Below are 15,333 nucleotides of genomic sequence, written 5' to 3'. Positions count from 1 at the left end.
AGCATACTTTCTCCATGTGTTGAATGGTTATTGGTTTCACAGACGATTATGTCTTCTCAAGAGTTTCATGGGAGTGTAGATGTTCATTTAGTTTAAGCTTTTAAATTTAAAGGAGGGCAAGAATGAAGTGATTTCTTCATAGAGAATTAGCCAGTTAATTATAACCATTTCTGGTATCCATAAAAATACTCAGTGGAAAACACATGAAAATAATATATGAAGAATAAATTAAAAGAAGACACTAAACTCCCTCCTTCATTATTCAGTATGTGAAGTTTATTTAACAGTAACATCATGAAAATGGCATAATGATTCTTCCATTTCTGGATGACAGCATTTTCCCTTTGGAATTTAAGTGATTAAGCATTTGGAAATCAGTCTTTGAGCACTCTATATTAGGCTACTAATTTAAGACTTCAATTGCTCCAACAACCTGGCCATACACTAAAGACATTTTCATTATTCATTTGTATCATATGGAACATCAATTGCTTTAGCAACTGGTAATAGTCATTGTATTATAGACAGTTTTCTGTATTATTTGTTTGTATTCCTTATTTGTTATTTATTAAGTATTATTATTTGTTTGTTCCTTATTTTCTTGGTAGTTTTTAATTCATTCATTTAAAACATTTAATGAGCTCCTATTCTTTCCTGGGCAGTGCTGTAGGCACCCAGAATACCAAGAAACAAACAGAAAGAGGCCCAAATCTCTCCTGTCTTTAATCTCCCGTTGTAGGAAGGAGACAAAGACAGTGAATCAATGAGCAAGTACATCGGTGAGTTATAGTGCTATGGGAAAAAATAAATGGAAGGTGGGTAGAGAGTATGTATAAGGGATAGGGCTGCTATTTTAAATAACATGATCACGGAAGGGCTCACTAAGGTAATGTTTGAGCCGACACTTCCAGGAAGTAGGAATTACTTGGCTATACCATGCTTGCTTTGAATCCCTGGAGGATAGAACCCAATTTGAGGATCAGTGTTGGTAATCGTGGTTACATCTTTCCCCAGTCTAGACTCTCAGTTATTTCTTATCCATCCCCCATTCCAGGTTTCTATATTTCATTACTGTTTTATTCATTTGTTCCTACTATAAACAAATTCAACTCCCTTGTAGAAAGATGAGAGGAAAAAGTAAATTAATTATGGGCTTAAGTAAATTAATTAAAGACTATATCTTTTAAAAAGTACCTTTCTTAAGTGTTATATAATCACACCTTATGATGCATTTGTTTAAATATTTTGCTTTCTTCTTAATATACCTGATTCCTTTGTACTAAGGTCTTTAGAGATTTGCAGTACAGTTTATTGAGAAGAGCTTAGAATTTATAGTCAGAAAATTCCTGTTTTCCAAAACTCAAATTCTGGCTGGTTGTATACTTCTGAAAAAGTCACTCGACCTCTAGAGTCTAATAATACCCATCTTATGGTGTTTTTGTGAGGAGCAAACACTTGGAATGTGTATTTAATAAGTTTATTGAACAAATGGCTAATAAGGAATAAAATGGGGATAGGATTTTATTTTTAAATGGGGGAGGATCAAAACTAGAGCAATTTTTTTCCTGAAGAAATTAAAAATATTTCACTAATAATTTTCTCTTAGCAAGGGTATGATTTAAAATGAAAGAGTCTTCAGCATATAAACTATATAAGAATTAATAAAATCATTAGAGTACATGAAACCTCCATCAAGAAAGACTATAGGGTAAGAAGAGAAGACAGACTACCCATAAGTTCCTGAGAAGATCCAGCACAGACTCAGAGGGGAATGAGCCGGCAAACGTAGACCAAAAAGGAGAAGGGTGATGAAGACATCTAGAATAACTAGCAGTCTTCTTGCTTGTACTTCTGGATTGTGCAGTTTACTGAGGTAGTGGACCTGTGGAGGAAAACCAATATTAAGGCAGATGATTATGAGTTTGGGACAGGGGATGCTGAGTTTCAGGTCCTCAGTGAAGAGGAACTAAAGAGCCTCTTGATGAGAGAGAAAGAGGAGTGACAAAACTGGCTCGAAGCTCAACATTAAAATAACTAAGATTATGGCATTCATTTCCATCACTTCATGGCAAAGAGAAGGAAAAAAAAAGTGGAAGCAGTAATAGATTTTATTTTCTTGGTCTCCAAAAGTCCCTGCAGACAGTGACTGCAGCCATGAAATTAAAAGATGCTTACTCCTTGGAAGGACAGCTATGACAAACCTAGACAGTGTATTAAAAAGCAGAGACATCATTTTGCTGACAAAAGTCTGTGTAGTCAAAGCTGTAGTTTTTCCAGTAGTCATGTACAGATGTGAGAGTTGGACCATAAAGGCTGAGCACTAAAGAATTGATCATTTCAAATGTTGGTGCTAGAGAAGACTCTTGAGAGTTTCTTGGACTGCAGGGGGATCCAACCAGTCAATCCTAAAGGATTCAACCCTGAACATTCATTGGAAGGACTGATAACTGAAGCTGAAACTCCAATACTTTGGCCACCTGATGTGAGAGCTGACTCACTGGAAAAGACCCTGCTGGGAAAGACTGAAGGCAAAAAGAGGAGGAAATGGCAGAGGATGAGACAGTTAGATGGTATCATCGATTCAATGGACATGACTTTGAGCAAACTGGGAGATAGTGGAGGACAGAGGAGCCTAGAGTGCTAAAGTCCACGAGGTCGCAGAGAGTCAGACACAACTTAGCGGCTGAACAACAAGATCAGTTCAGTCACTCAGTCATGTCCAACTCTTTGCAACTGCAGCAGGCCAGACTTCCCTGTCCATCACCAACTCATGGAGCCTGCTCAAACTCATGTCCATTGAGTCAGTGATACCATCCAACCATCTCACCCTCTGTCATCCCCTTATCCTCCTGCCTTCAATCTTTCCCAGAATCAGGGTCTTTTCCAGTGAGTCAGTTATTCACATCAGGTGGCCAAAGAATTGGAGCTTTAGCATCAGGACTGACTCCTACCTGGGTCCAGCCCCAGTAGGATCCAGGGATTCCCTCCGGAGACGGCGTCAGCGATTAAAAGAATAGATAAAGAGATAAAGATAAGGAAAGAATTTTGCAGTTAAGAAAATAGAGGAGAGAAAAGAGGCTGATATTCCTTGGTTTACGCAGAAAGCCAATAAAGCCCCAGCACGGGACGTGCTCTGTTCACGTAGGCCAAGGTGCCCTCTCGAATCACGGAAGGTACCCCACCTTAGGCACCTTCTCAAGTGGGTCTTAGGAGCGCAGGCAGGAAAGTGAACACAGAGAGCCCCTGTGCTCCATGGAATCAGCCTGAATAGGAAAAGGAAAGAGAAAGAACGACATGGGGAGACCAAGCTTCAGTGAACAAGGCCCACACTTTATTTTTCAAAGTAGTTTTTATACCTTAAGTTGTGCATAGAGGCTAAGGGGTGGGGTGGGGGGTGGGGGTGGCGGGGAGCGGGTAGAGTCATGCAAGGTCAGCAGTCCTTGATGCTTATCGAAGCCAGGCTTTCTTTCTGCAAACTTATATGCAAAAGTTTTAGGTGATTTACATCATCTTCTGGCCAGGAAGCCTGTTAACATTTTGTGACCCTTTCTTCAGAAAACTTATTTTTCTCTAAAGGTGATTATTCTAAAGTCAGGCGCCACCCTCCGAAAACATTAGGTAAAGTTGTATTCCTATAGGGCAAAAGTGTGGTGGGCTACAACAAGAAAAGAATTAACTCAAGGGTCCAAGGTTACAAACATTAAAGCTACTACTTACATTTCTATACACCAACTATATGAATCAATACACTCCCAGGGACACAATAGGTAAGGGATATGGAAACTTGGCAGCAAGCATTAGCTCAACAAAGAAATCCTCTACTAGTTCTATTTTAACAATTTTAACTCTCTGAGAAGCTGTGCATTGTTAGAATATCTTAAGCTTTCCGTGCCTCTCGTGGTTGGGAGGCTGTGAATATGAACAAACCTGTCAGGCAAGCTAGAAAAGTCATCAGAGGGGTTTGAATTGAAACACTCCTATTACACCCAGGAGACTTATTATTAACTAGGTTTTAAGTTGATTTTCTTACAGAGAAAGGTGGTCGGGGATAGCACCCTGTTAATGTCAGAGGAGTTGGTGAAAGTCGTAAAATAGTAAAACAGACAGATTCTGGTTTTGGGGTAGACGCTCAGGCAGGCCCAGAGGGGCACCCCTCGAGTTCTGGCTCGCCTTGCACCAGAACTCTCCCACATGACCTTGTCATGGGTGGAGACTCCCGTGCTGGCTCCCGGTAGACTCCTTTAGGATTGAATGGTTTGATCTCCTTGTAGTCCAAGGAATTCTCAAGAGTCTTCTCCACCACCACAGTTCAAAAGCATCAATTCTTTAGTGCTCAGCTTTCTTTATAGTCCAACTCTCACATCCATATATGACTACTGGAAAAACCATAGCTTGGAGTAGAGGGACTTTTGTTGGCAAAGTAATGTCTCTGCTTTTTAATATGCTGTCTAGGTTGGTCATACATATCCTTTCTTCCAAGGAGCAAGCATCTTTTAATTTCATGGCTGCAGTCACCATCTGCAGTGATTTTGGAGCCCATGAAAAGAGAGTCTGTCACTGTTTCCATTGTTTCCCCATGTATTTACATGAGGTGATGAGACCAGATGACATGATCTTAGTTTTTTGAATGCTGAGTTTTAAACCAGCTTTTTCACTCCCCTCTTTTATTTTCATCAAGAGGCTGTTTAGTTCTTCTTCACTTTTTGCCATAAGGGTGTCATCTGCATATCTGAGGTTGTTGATATTTTTCCCAGCAGTCTTGATTCCAGCTTATGCTTCATCCAGTCCAGCATTTCACATGATGTACTCTGCATATAAGTTAAATAACAATATAACAAGGGTAACAATATACATTCTTGACATACTCCTTTTCCAATTTGGAACCAGTCCTTTGTACTACGTCTGGTTCTAACTGTTGCTTCTTGACCTCTATACAGATTTCTCAGAAGACAGGTAAGGTGGTGTGGTATTCCCATCTCTTTAAGAATTTTTCACAGTTTGTTGTGAGCCACACAAAGGCTTTGGCATAGTCAGTAAAGCAGAAGTAGATGTTTTTCTAGAACTCTCTTGCTTTTTCGGTGATCCAACAGATGTTGGCAATTTGATCTCTGGTTACTCTGCCTTTTCTAAATCCAGCTTGAACATCTGGAGGTTCATGGTTCACATACTGTTGAAGCCTGGCTTGGAGAATTTTAAGCATTACTCTACTATCATGTGAGATGAGTGCAATTGTGCCATTGTTTGAACATTCTTTGGCATTGCCTTTCTTTGGGATTGGAATGAAAACTGATCTTTTCCAGTCCTGTGGCCACTGCTGAGTTTTCCAAATTTTCTGGCATATTGAGTGCAGCACTTTCATAGCATCATCTTTTAGGATTTGAAATAGCTCAACTGGAATTCTGTCACCTCCACTAGCTTTGTTCATAGTGATATTTCCTGAGACTCACTTGATTTCACATTCCAGAATGTCTGGGTTTAGGTGATTGATCACACCATTGTGGTTATCTGGGTCATTAAGCTCTTTTTTGTATAGTTCTTCTATGTATTCTTGCCACCTCTTCTTAATATCTTCTGCTTCAGATATCTACATAGAAATGTTGAATATGCAATTGAGCGTACAAGTCTAGAAATTTGAAAAGTTGCCTTAACTGAGAAAAATAAGAAAACTATGAATCTTTTATAAAAAGTACAGGTCATTTTCATTGTTAGGGGCAGCCTCAGCCGTGTTTGAATATGGTGATTTGAGTGCATATCTTTGCTTATATATTAAGCAGCTTAATAGCAAGGAGTATAGATTATTTGCTTTCTGTACCTCACAGCACTTACCTTGCTTGTGGTAGGCATCCAGTTATTATTTATTGAATTGAACTGAATTGACTAAAGGATTTATTTTGCAAGCCAGATTATTCTGCGAGTCAAGGACTGTGAGTTATGAGAGTTGGAGTTTAGTAATCAAAGACTAGTGGTACTCAGGGAGGACGTGACACACACCAAGAACAAGAGTATGATTTCCTGAAAGTAAGCAGCTGTTGGTCTGGCAAATCTTTCAGATCTGTGCAGGCTTGCCACAAGTAGGGCACAGCACATCTTGCATAAAACGCAGGTACAAAACAGGCCGAGAGAAGATTGTAACTTTAGAACATGACTATAGGCTTTATTACAGTAGGCAGAAAACCTGTCATTTTCATTATATTACTATTTACGTAAGATTAAACTAAGTAATACACTTTATTATAAAATAAGGTAGCTTATGTAGATATACTGTTTTTCAAAAAAAAATGTTTTCCATAAGAAATTTTATAAACCCACATACTTTTATTTACAAGACTAGATTCCTACAAATTCTTTAGTGTCATAAATAAGGAGAAGCAGTTAAATTTTTCATCACTTAGTCCAAATGGTTGATTGCTAATGCAATAGACATTTATTTCATTTCATAAGAAACTGCACAGAAGTGGTTATTTCAGAATGCAAGGAAAAAATATCAGCCAAGTCACTGAATCAGACAAAAGTGCAGTATATAAAACAAGAAGCTGTTATTATACAGAACACAATAAACCACTCATGAACATTGTTATGTGAGTGGCATTTTCATAGCTTTTTAAAACATTGTCCCATTCGTAAGTACTCTTAGATTTTCTGTGAGACAGAAATCCCATTATAGATCTTAGTAAAAAATTAATGATAAAAAGCTAACCATAGAGGAAAGAGGGAACTTAATTCTAACAAGGATGGTCCATATTTTTGCCTAGTTTTAGTATACATAGCAGCCATATTTATCTTTAAGTCTTTAAATATACTATGGAAAAGATAACGTAATAGCATAACCAAGTAGAATTTTCAAATTTTCATAAAGCTATATACTTCCTTAAGCCTAGGAATAAACTTAAAACTCCTACGATAAAATTTAATTTTAAAAGGGGGCATTTCCAAAGTCATAAATGTTGGCTCTTTCAATAGGTATGGTCAAGCAACTGGGACAACAACAATGGACCCAGTGGTTTTAAGAACCAGCCCTCACCTACTTAGTGCTTCACATTCTGACAAGTGTCTTTGATTTTGTAATGTCTTTTCCTTTCTTGATTTTGTCTTGGAAGGAAGTGTGACTTGCCTGATACACAAATGTTCCAGTTTCAATCAGGATCTCCATATTGCTTCTTTTGCTTTAGGAATTAAAGTATGTTACAGTTTAAATCCATTTTTGTATTTAAATTTATGGATGCAGACATTTGGAATTATGAATCTTGTTTAACCTTAAAAATAATAACAACACCTCTAAGGAGGAATGATAAAGTAGGAAAGATTTGGAACAATAAAAATTTGGAATTGGATGGGTAGTTATCAAGAGGTGACCCCCTCCACTTATGTAGGAGTACCAAGATGCTGAGGCAACATGATTTTGTAAGGAGGCATCTGAGCAGTTTTTACCAACACCACCACCATGTAGCAGCTCAGAAGGAGCAGGGAGACTGGAGGTTGCTGGAAATCTGAGAGTGTGGGAGAACATGTAGCTATGAATTTGTGGTTGAATGTAGACTGTGGGTTCCGCAAGGAGAAAGTAAATAGCTAAATCTAGAAGTAATCCAGAGGCTTTTAAATTTTATAGCTACTTTCTTACTGTCTATTTGTTTATCACAGTATGACACTGTCTCTTGAATATCTTTTGCAAATGTGAGACTCCTGCCCATTTAAAAGAAAGCCTCAAGATATTTTTCAAAACAGGTCTTTCTTTTGAGAGGTCTAGTAAGATGGTGAGGTGGATTGAGAGAAACAAAATTCTGATGTTTTGGAGGGGGAGACTTTTCAGGCTAAGTGAAAGTGAAGGTCGCTCAGTCGTGTCTGACTCTTTGCGACCCCATGGACTAGACAGTTCATGGAATTCTCCAGGCCAGAATACTGGAGTGGGTAGCCTTTCCCCTCTCCAGGGGATCTTCCCAACCCAGGCATCAAACCTAGGTCTCCTGCATTGCAGGCAGATTCTTTACCAGCTGAGCCACAGGGAAGCCCTTTCAGTCTAAAACCCCTCTGAAACTGACTTCCAGCTTGTTTCTGTTGTTGTTCTTGATCCTTCATTTTGCCTCTCCTTAATTATAATCAATCAAAAATCATTTTATTAAGAAAGGCAGCCTTTCTGTGATCATTGGAGCACATTCTACTGTATTAGAAATTCATTGTTCATACTGTGAGGACAAGAACATTTCAAGGGGAAAGAAAAGGTGTTTATTTTCTGTCCAAATAAAATACATGTTTCTCTCAAGTGGTGGAATTAAGAATTCGATGTTGGTTTGGTTTTTAGTTTTAAAGAAAGAAAAATTTTAAATCTTAGTCAAATTTTATCACAATGAAGACCAGTTGCTATATTGTACAGTGAGTCAAATGTAAACTAGTCAAAGCTATTTTTAAATGCCATTATTTTTACTGAATATAAATTAACCAAGACAAGTATAACTTTGAACTGCTGTTAAAACTGATGCATTAAAACAAATAGAATGTGAGTGATTACAAGAGTGATTTTATGTTTATTTATAAGAGAGCTTACAGTATAGGGCTTTAGAACATGGGCTTTAGGGCAGACTGTCTGAACGTGTGTGTTCACTCCACCAGTTATTAGTGATCTTGACTAAATTACATAATCTTTCTTCAGTTTTCTTTATATTTTGAAGATTGAAGTACTTAAAACACTAGCCAACACATAATAGATATTCAATAAATATTAGGGTTTTAAAAATTAATGCTATGTTGTGAAATTCTTTAAAAACTTCATTTAAGCATTATTTATTGTGTTTAAAGCATATTGTGTTTAGAGCATCTCCACAGAGGGCCAGCCTTTGAGATGAAAAGGAATAAAGAGAGGAAAAATGAGTCTCTTCAGGTAACGAAATGCTGAGGTAAAGATGTTTTAACCATGGAGTCAGTTTATAGTGCATTAGTGCTATAAACCACTATTCTGTTATATAATAAGACAAAAGCAGTTAAACATGCTTATATCGTTTTTAAAGACATCATCTAAATATTTGAAAACATTGCAGTCACTTTTTTTGCCAGTTCTCCTGATTTAATTTTTTTTTTTTTTTTACTAAATTCACCTTTTGTTATCTAAATGCCAAGCATTTTGCAACTCTTAAACACATCATACTTTGCCTTAAAAATCTACTTATTTTTATATAAATATTAACATTTTACTGAATTGTTACTCCAATTGTTCTTGGAGTTAAGGATATAGTCTTATTTATCTAATACATTTTAGGTATCAGGAAAATTTTATTGAATTGGTTCTCAAAGCAGAAGTGTTTTGAAAGTAAAATAATTTTAAATGTTTTATTGAATAAACATGATAGCTTAAGATAGCCTTATTTGTTCTTACATATATTAATATGTTTATTTCTTTATTTACTTTTTTCTTTCTGGGCTGTAAAGATTTATTAATAATATGGGGAGTTAGAAAGGAAGAGATGATTTTAATGCTCACAAAGCATTCTTGATTTACTTCTGACATTTCTGCATCTCTTACAAGCTTTTCCAGAGGGTTATAAATACTGATAACAAAGAACAAAGTATTTTACTATGGTAAAAATTATTTTAAAAAACAACTTGGGGGTACAAGATTTAATGTATTGGAAGCAAGTAAAGGGAAAAGCAAGACTATTCTGAGATTTGAATTTCCAGTTAACTTTCCTTAGGCTTAATTTTTAAAAAATGAATTAATTACCAACTAAAATATTTGCTAGACTCTGCTGTGTAAAGAAGGAAAACTGCCTCTTTAATGGTTGATATGAGAGGAAATGAGAAAGAACAAAAGAGCCATTGTTTTTTATTCATTTAGGCTTTATGTATAAGTAAATGCTTAAAGTTTTTTTTTAAGTCCTTTTTTAAAAAAATAAAGTGTTAGTGGGACCATATGACTAAATGGGAACTTCAAAAATTGAACTTGTATACCCAGAATTTGACTATCACAGCATATATGAAAAATAAACACTCTTCAAAATGCTTAACGTCCTACAGTTAATTCCAGAAAACATGCTGAGTACTACCCAGGATCCCCTGGCTTATCCTTACAGGAATTATCCTTCAATACACCATCAAAAGTAAGTAATGTCCAGAAACAACTGTGGTAGGACTTCCAGAAAAATGGAGTAAGGAACTCAGCAGACTTTGTCCCAGGAAAACAACAATTTAAGAGGAGAAAATTTAAAATAAAATATCATTTAAAATCTTTGGGAATCACCCTAAAGAGCATACAGCAAGTGAAAAACATTCATTTTAAAAAATCTACCAAATCTAGGTAAGAGCAGTAAGTATTTGTGAGCCACAACCTAATCCATTACCTCCCCATCACAGTGCTGTGTTACAGAAGCTCCATCCCCAGCATGTGTAGCCAAGAAAATTAGGTTCCCCTGTCCCGCTAACTCTCAGTCTAGGGCTATAGTTTCACCCTGGAAGGGTAGGGCTTCTCATGCCTTCCCTGCCTCCCCTCTCAGTTCCGTGTTACAGGAAGTCTGTTTCAGGTCTATGTGGCTGAAGTCTGTTCCAAGTCTCCCTTCCCCCAAGCAACCCCCACCCTAAGCACAGCAGCTGAGAACACTGAGGCCCAGTTACCCTGCCCCACACCACTACAGAGCAGAGGCTCCACACCAAGAGGAGCAAGCCAAGACCAAGAGCGGCTCCCCACCCTCAGTACCTACTTACAGAGCAGGACTGTCACTCTAGGAAAACAGAGTCTCTGCCCCCAGCTGCAGTGCAGTGGTGCGGGTGTTCTGCCCAGGGGAAAGGCAAATAATAAAAATAGAGAGGTCTTTGGATCTGACTTCGTTGGGAAGAAAGAGTGGAGAACTCCATGCCTAATGGTGGTGTTGAAAACAGTACAGATCTTGCTGAAGCGCAATTGAAAGGAGTCTGGTAGCCCCATAATACATGAAAACAACAGAGCATCCAGAAGTTTTGCAGAAAGAGCCAGGGAGAGTCGGCCATGAAGAACCCTCTTGGGCTCATAGTCACCTGTGAGGATCAGGAAGGCAAGTGTGCAGGTGTGAGGCTGCGTCTACTTGGGAGCATTACAGCAGGATGTGGAGCAGACTTGAAAGCATTCCCTAAGCTGCACAGAGACCCACTGACATAGGGCAGAAGCCTCAGTAAGAACAAGGGGCTTCATTACAACCTGTGACCAAACACTGACTAAATGGTACGCTATGCTGACCCAGGGACAACTCCTAGGAAGCAAGGATCAGAGATTTCACAATCACCTGCGGCAGTCCGGAAAATTGTATACATGCCCGAGGCTGTACCCTCTCATGAGTAGTAAGTGTAGGCACCTCCACGCTACCAGTCCCCTGGCTGAATGTAGGGCAAAGAAGTAAAGTCTCTGAACTATGATAGCAGTTTCTAGTACGGCTAGTGGTGAAGAATAAAAATAAAGGCTAAGGAATCATAAGCACAACCTCTAACCAATAAACGGCTATACTACCCCAGGGGGAGCCTCTAGGTAATGAGAGTAAAAGATGAAAACAAGGGAGAAAACATGAATAGGAACATCAGAGGCTGAACACTGCAAAGGACTAGACTGCTGAATTAGCTCAGCCAACTCACTAAACAAATAAGCAAACCACCACCACCACCTCCAGAGTAGTGGTAGGGGTCAGTATCTAGTGTTGCAAAAATAAATCAGAAATGTCCAATTATTGAAAAAAGATTATGAAACATGGTAAAAAAAAAAAAAAACAGGAAAATACGATCCATCAATAGGAAAAAAAATCAGACAATAAAAAATGTCTTTGATGGGGCCCAATGATATATGGACGTGAGTCTGAATGAACTCCGGGAGTTGATGATGGACAGGGAGGCCTGGCGTGCTGCGATTCATGGGGTCGCAAAGAGTCGGACATGACTGAGTGACTGGACTGAACTGAACTGAATGATATATACTTAGCAGACAAAGACTTCAAAACAGTTATTATAATATGCAACAAACTAAAGGAAACATGCTTAAAGAACTAAAGTATGATGACAGTGTCTCATCAAGTAGACAATATTGAGAGAAATTGTTTTTCTTTTTAATTAAATGGAAATTCTGGAGTTGCAAGTACAGTTCAGTTCAGTTGCTCAGTCGTGTCCGACTCTGCAACCCCATGGACTGCAGCACACCAGGCCTCCCTGTCCATCACCAGCTCCCGGAGTTCACTCAAACTCATGTCCATCGAGTCGGTGATGGCATCCAGCCATCTCATCCTCTGTCTTCCCCTTCTCCTCCTGCCCCCAATCCCTCCCAGCATCAGACTCTTTTCCAATGAGTCAACTCTTCATGTGAGGTGGCGAAAGTATTGGAGTTTCAGCTTTAGCATCAGTGCTTCCAATGAACACCCAGGACTGATCTCCTTTAGAATGGATTGGTTGGATCTCCTTGCAGTCCAAGGGACTCTCAAGAGTCTTCTCCAACACCACAGTTCAAAAGGATCAATTCTTTGGTGCTCAGCTTTTTTCACAGTCCAACTCTTACATCCATACATGACCACTAGAAAAGCCATAGCCTTGACTAGACGGACCTTTGTTGGCAAAGTAATGTCTCTGCTTTTCAACATGCTATCTAGGTCATAACTTTCCTTCCAAGGAGTAAGTGTCTTTTAATTTCATGGCTGCATTCACCATCTGCAGTGATTTTGGAGCCCAAAAAAATAAAGCCAGCCACTGTTTCCCCATCTATTTGCCATGAAGTGATGGGGCCAGATGCCATGATCTTCTTTTTCTGAATGTTGAGCTTTAAGCCAACTTTTTCACTCTCCTCTTTCACTTTTATCAAGAGGCTTGTTAGTTGAAAGTACAGTAGCCCAATTGAATAAGCAGAAGATAAAAATCAGTGAATTTGAAGTAGAGCAACAGAAATTATGCAACCTGAAGAATGGAGAGAGAGAAGAATAGAAAAAAATAAACAGAGCCTCAGAGAATTGTGGAACATGATTAAACACATCAGTATACAAATAATAGGAATATTAGAAGAGAAGAGACAGAAATATTCTATAGAATATAAGATACTCAGGACTTCCCTGGTGGTCAAGTGGTTAATACTCCATGCTCCCAAAGCAGGGGGAGCAGGTTTGATCACTGGCCAGGGAACTGAGATCCCACATGCCATGTGACATGGCCAAAAATTAAATAAAAAATAAGAATAATAAAGTAATTTTTAAAAATATAAGAAATATTCTAAGATATAATGGCTTAACATTTTTTAAACTTAATGAAAAGCATTAAGCTACACATACAAGAAATAACAATGAAATCCAGACACATTGTGGTCAAAATGTTGAAAGAGCATGAGAAAGTCTTGAAAGCAGCAAAGGAAGAACAACTCATCACATACAAGGAAACCCCAGTAAGATCAAGTCAATTGCTCATCAGAAACTTGAAGGACAGAAGGACAACACATTAAAAGTGCTGAGAGTTAAAACCTGTTCACCGTCCTATATCCAGCAGAATTACTTTTCAAAAATAAAAGTGAAACATTCCCAGATAAAAACAATTTTTTCCCAAAACATCTATCTTACAGGAACATTTAAAGGCAATCATAAGGATGAAAGCAGTTGATAGCGACAGTGTTTGAATCCACACACCCAGAAAAAAAGAGGATTGATAAAGGCAATTATGTGGATAATTACAAACGATAGTATAATAGCACATCTTCTCTTGATGGATTTAAAAAAGCAATTGCATAAAGTATATATATAATTATATTGTTGAGCCTATCACATACTGAAATATATTTTGACAATATCAGCACAAAATACAAAGGTGGAAATCAAGATGTATTGGAGTAAGGAAATGACACCAACTAGTAGCTCACATCCATAGGAAGGAATAAAAAGAACCAGAAAGGGAGGTGTTAAGAAGGCAGACTGTATACCAGTCAACACGGAAGAAAAATTAGAAAACTATAAATGCCTGAAATATTTAGGATTTAAGATCAACAGAACCCATTGATAAATTGGTTACAGGAAATTAGGAAAAAGAAGGCTTTACAGATCATTCTTGAGTTTCTGACTTGTAGAAATTAAGGATAGATTTTATTCCTGAGGGTCTGTTCATTGAATGAAGACCAGTTTTGAGGAGGAAAATCAGGTTTGGCCTTGGATGTGTTGAATATTGAAGTATATTCAAGATAAATGCTGCTGTGCTACGAGTTGTGTCAGTCAGTCTTTGCAAGCATGTGGACTGTAGCCTGCCAGGCTCCTCTGTCTACAGGGATTCTCTAGACAAGAATACTGGGGTGGGTTGCCATGCCCTCCTCCAGGGGATCTTCCCAACCTAGGAATCAAACCTGAATCTCTTAGGTCTCCTACGTTGGCAGGTGGGTTCTTTACCACTAGCGCCACCTGGGAAGCCCATATTCAAGATATCCAAGTGTAAATGTTGAATATATGGTTTTAGAGTGCAGAAGAAAGGTCTGAGCTGGATATAATGTTTAAGTAATTAATGTACTGGTGGTAATTGAAACTGTAAAATTTGATTGAGCTTATTTGGGAAGAAAATATGGAGAGAAAAGAGATGAAAGCTTAAGACCAGAGGTTGAGGATCGATACTTAATAGCTAGGTTGGGGATGGTGACCTCACAAAGCAGACTGAGAAAAGCGTGGCCAGAGAGAGAAAAATAGAATAATACCATATAATTCAGAAGAAAAGAAAAAGTTATTGCTGTTCAGTCGCTCAGTCGTATCTGACTCTTTACGACCTTGCAGACTGCAGCATACCAGGCTTCCCTGTCCTTCATTGTTTCCCGGAGTTTGCTCAAATTCAAGTCAGTTGAGACAGTGATGCCATCCAACCATCTCATCCTCTGTTGTCCCCTTCTCCTCCTGCCTTCAATCTTTCCCAGCATCAGGGTCTTTTCTAATGAGTTGGCTCTTCACATCAGGTAGCCAAAGTATTGGAACTTGAGTTTTAGTATCAGTCCTTCCAATGAATATTCAGGATTGATTTCTTTTAGAATTGACCGACTTGATCTCCTTACTGTCCAAGGAACTCTTAAGAGTCTTCTCCAACACCACAGTTCAAAAGCATCAATTCTTCGGCACTCAGCTTTCTTTATGGTCCAACTCTCACATCCATACATGGCTACTGGAAAAACCATAGCTTTGACTATGTGGACCTTTGTTGGCAAAGTAATGTCTCTGCTTTTTAATATGCTGTCTAGGTTAGTCATAGCTTTTCTTCCAAGGAGCAAGCATCTTAATTTCATTGCTGCAGTCACCATCTGCAGTGATTTTGGAACCGAAGAAAATAAAGTCTGTCACTGTTTCCATTGTTTCCCCATCTATTTGCCATGAAGTGATGGGACCAGATGCCATGATC

At 38.4% G+C, this 15,333-nt stretch overlaps 1 protein-coding gene and 1 long non-coding RNA gene across 2 annotated transcripts in view; one reads left to right on the top strand and one right to left on the bottom strand.

Moving 5' to 3' along the window:
• Positions 1-15,333, top strand: part of FAM241A (family with sequence similarity 241 member A) — a 43,282-nt gene that overhangs the window by 14,690 nt on the left and 13,259 nt on the right.
• Positions 1-15,333, bottom strand: part of LOC101902721 (uncharacterized) — a 28,175-nt gene that overhangs the window by 3,293 nt on the left and 9,549 nt on the right. The window contains exon 3 of the long non-coding RNA XR_807152.4: positions 1,731-1,882. This is a non-coding gene — a long non-coding RNA (uncharacterized lncRNA). The remainder of the gene's footprint in view (positions 1-1,730; positions 1,883-15,333) is intronic.

This window comes from Bos taurus, chromosome 6, assembly GCF_002263795.3.
Source record: "Bos taurus isolate L1 Dominette 01449 registration number 42190680 breed Hereford chromosome 6, ARS-UCD2.0, whole genome shotgun sequence".
NCBI classification, from domain to species: Eukaryota; Metazoa; Chordata; class Mammalia; order Artiodactyla; family Bovidae; genus Bos; species Bos taurus.
The sequence above is the reverse complement of the archived record's forward strand: the minus strand, read 5'-3'. Positions and strand labels throughout refer to the sequence as shown.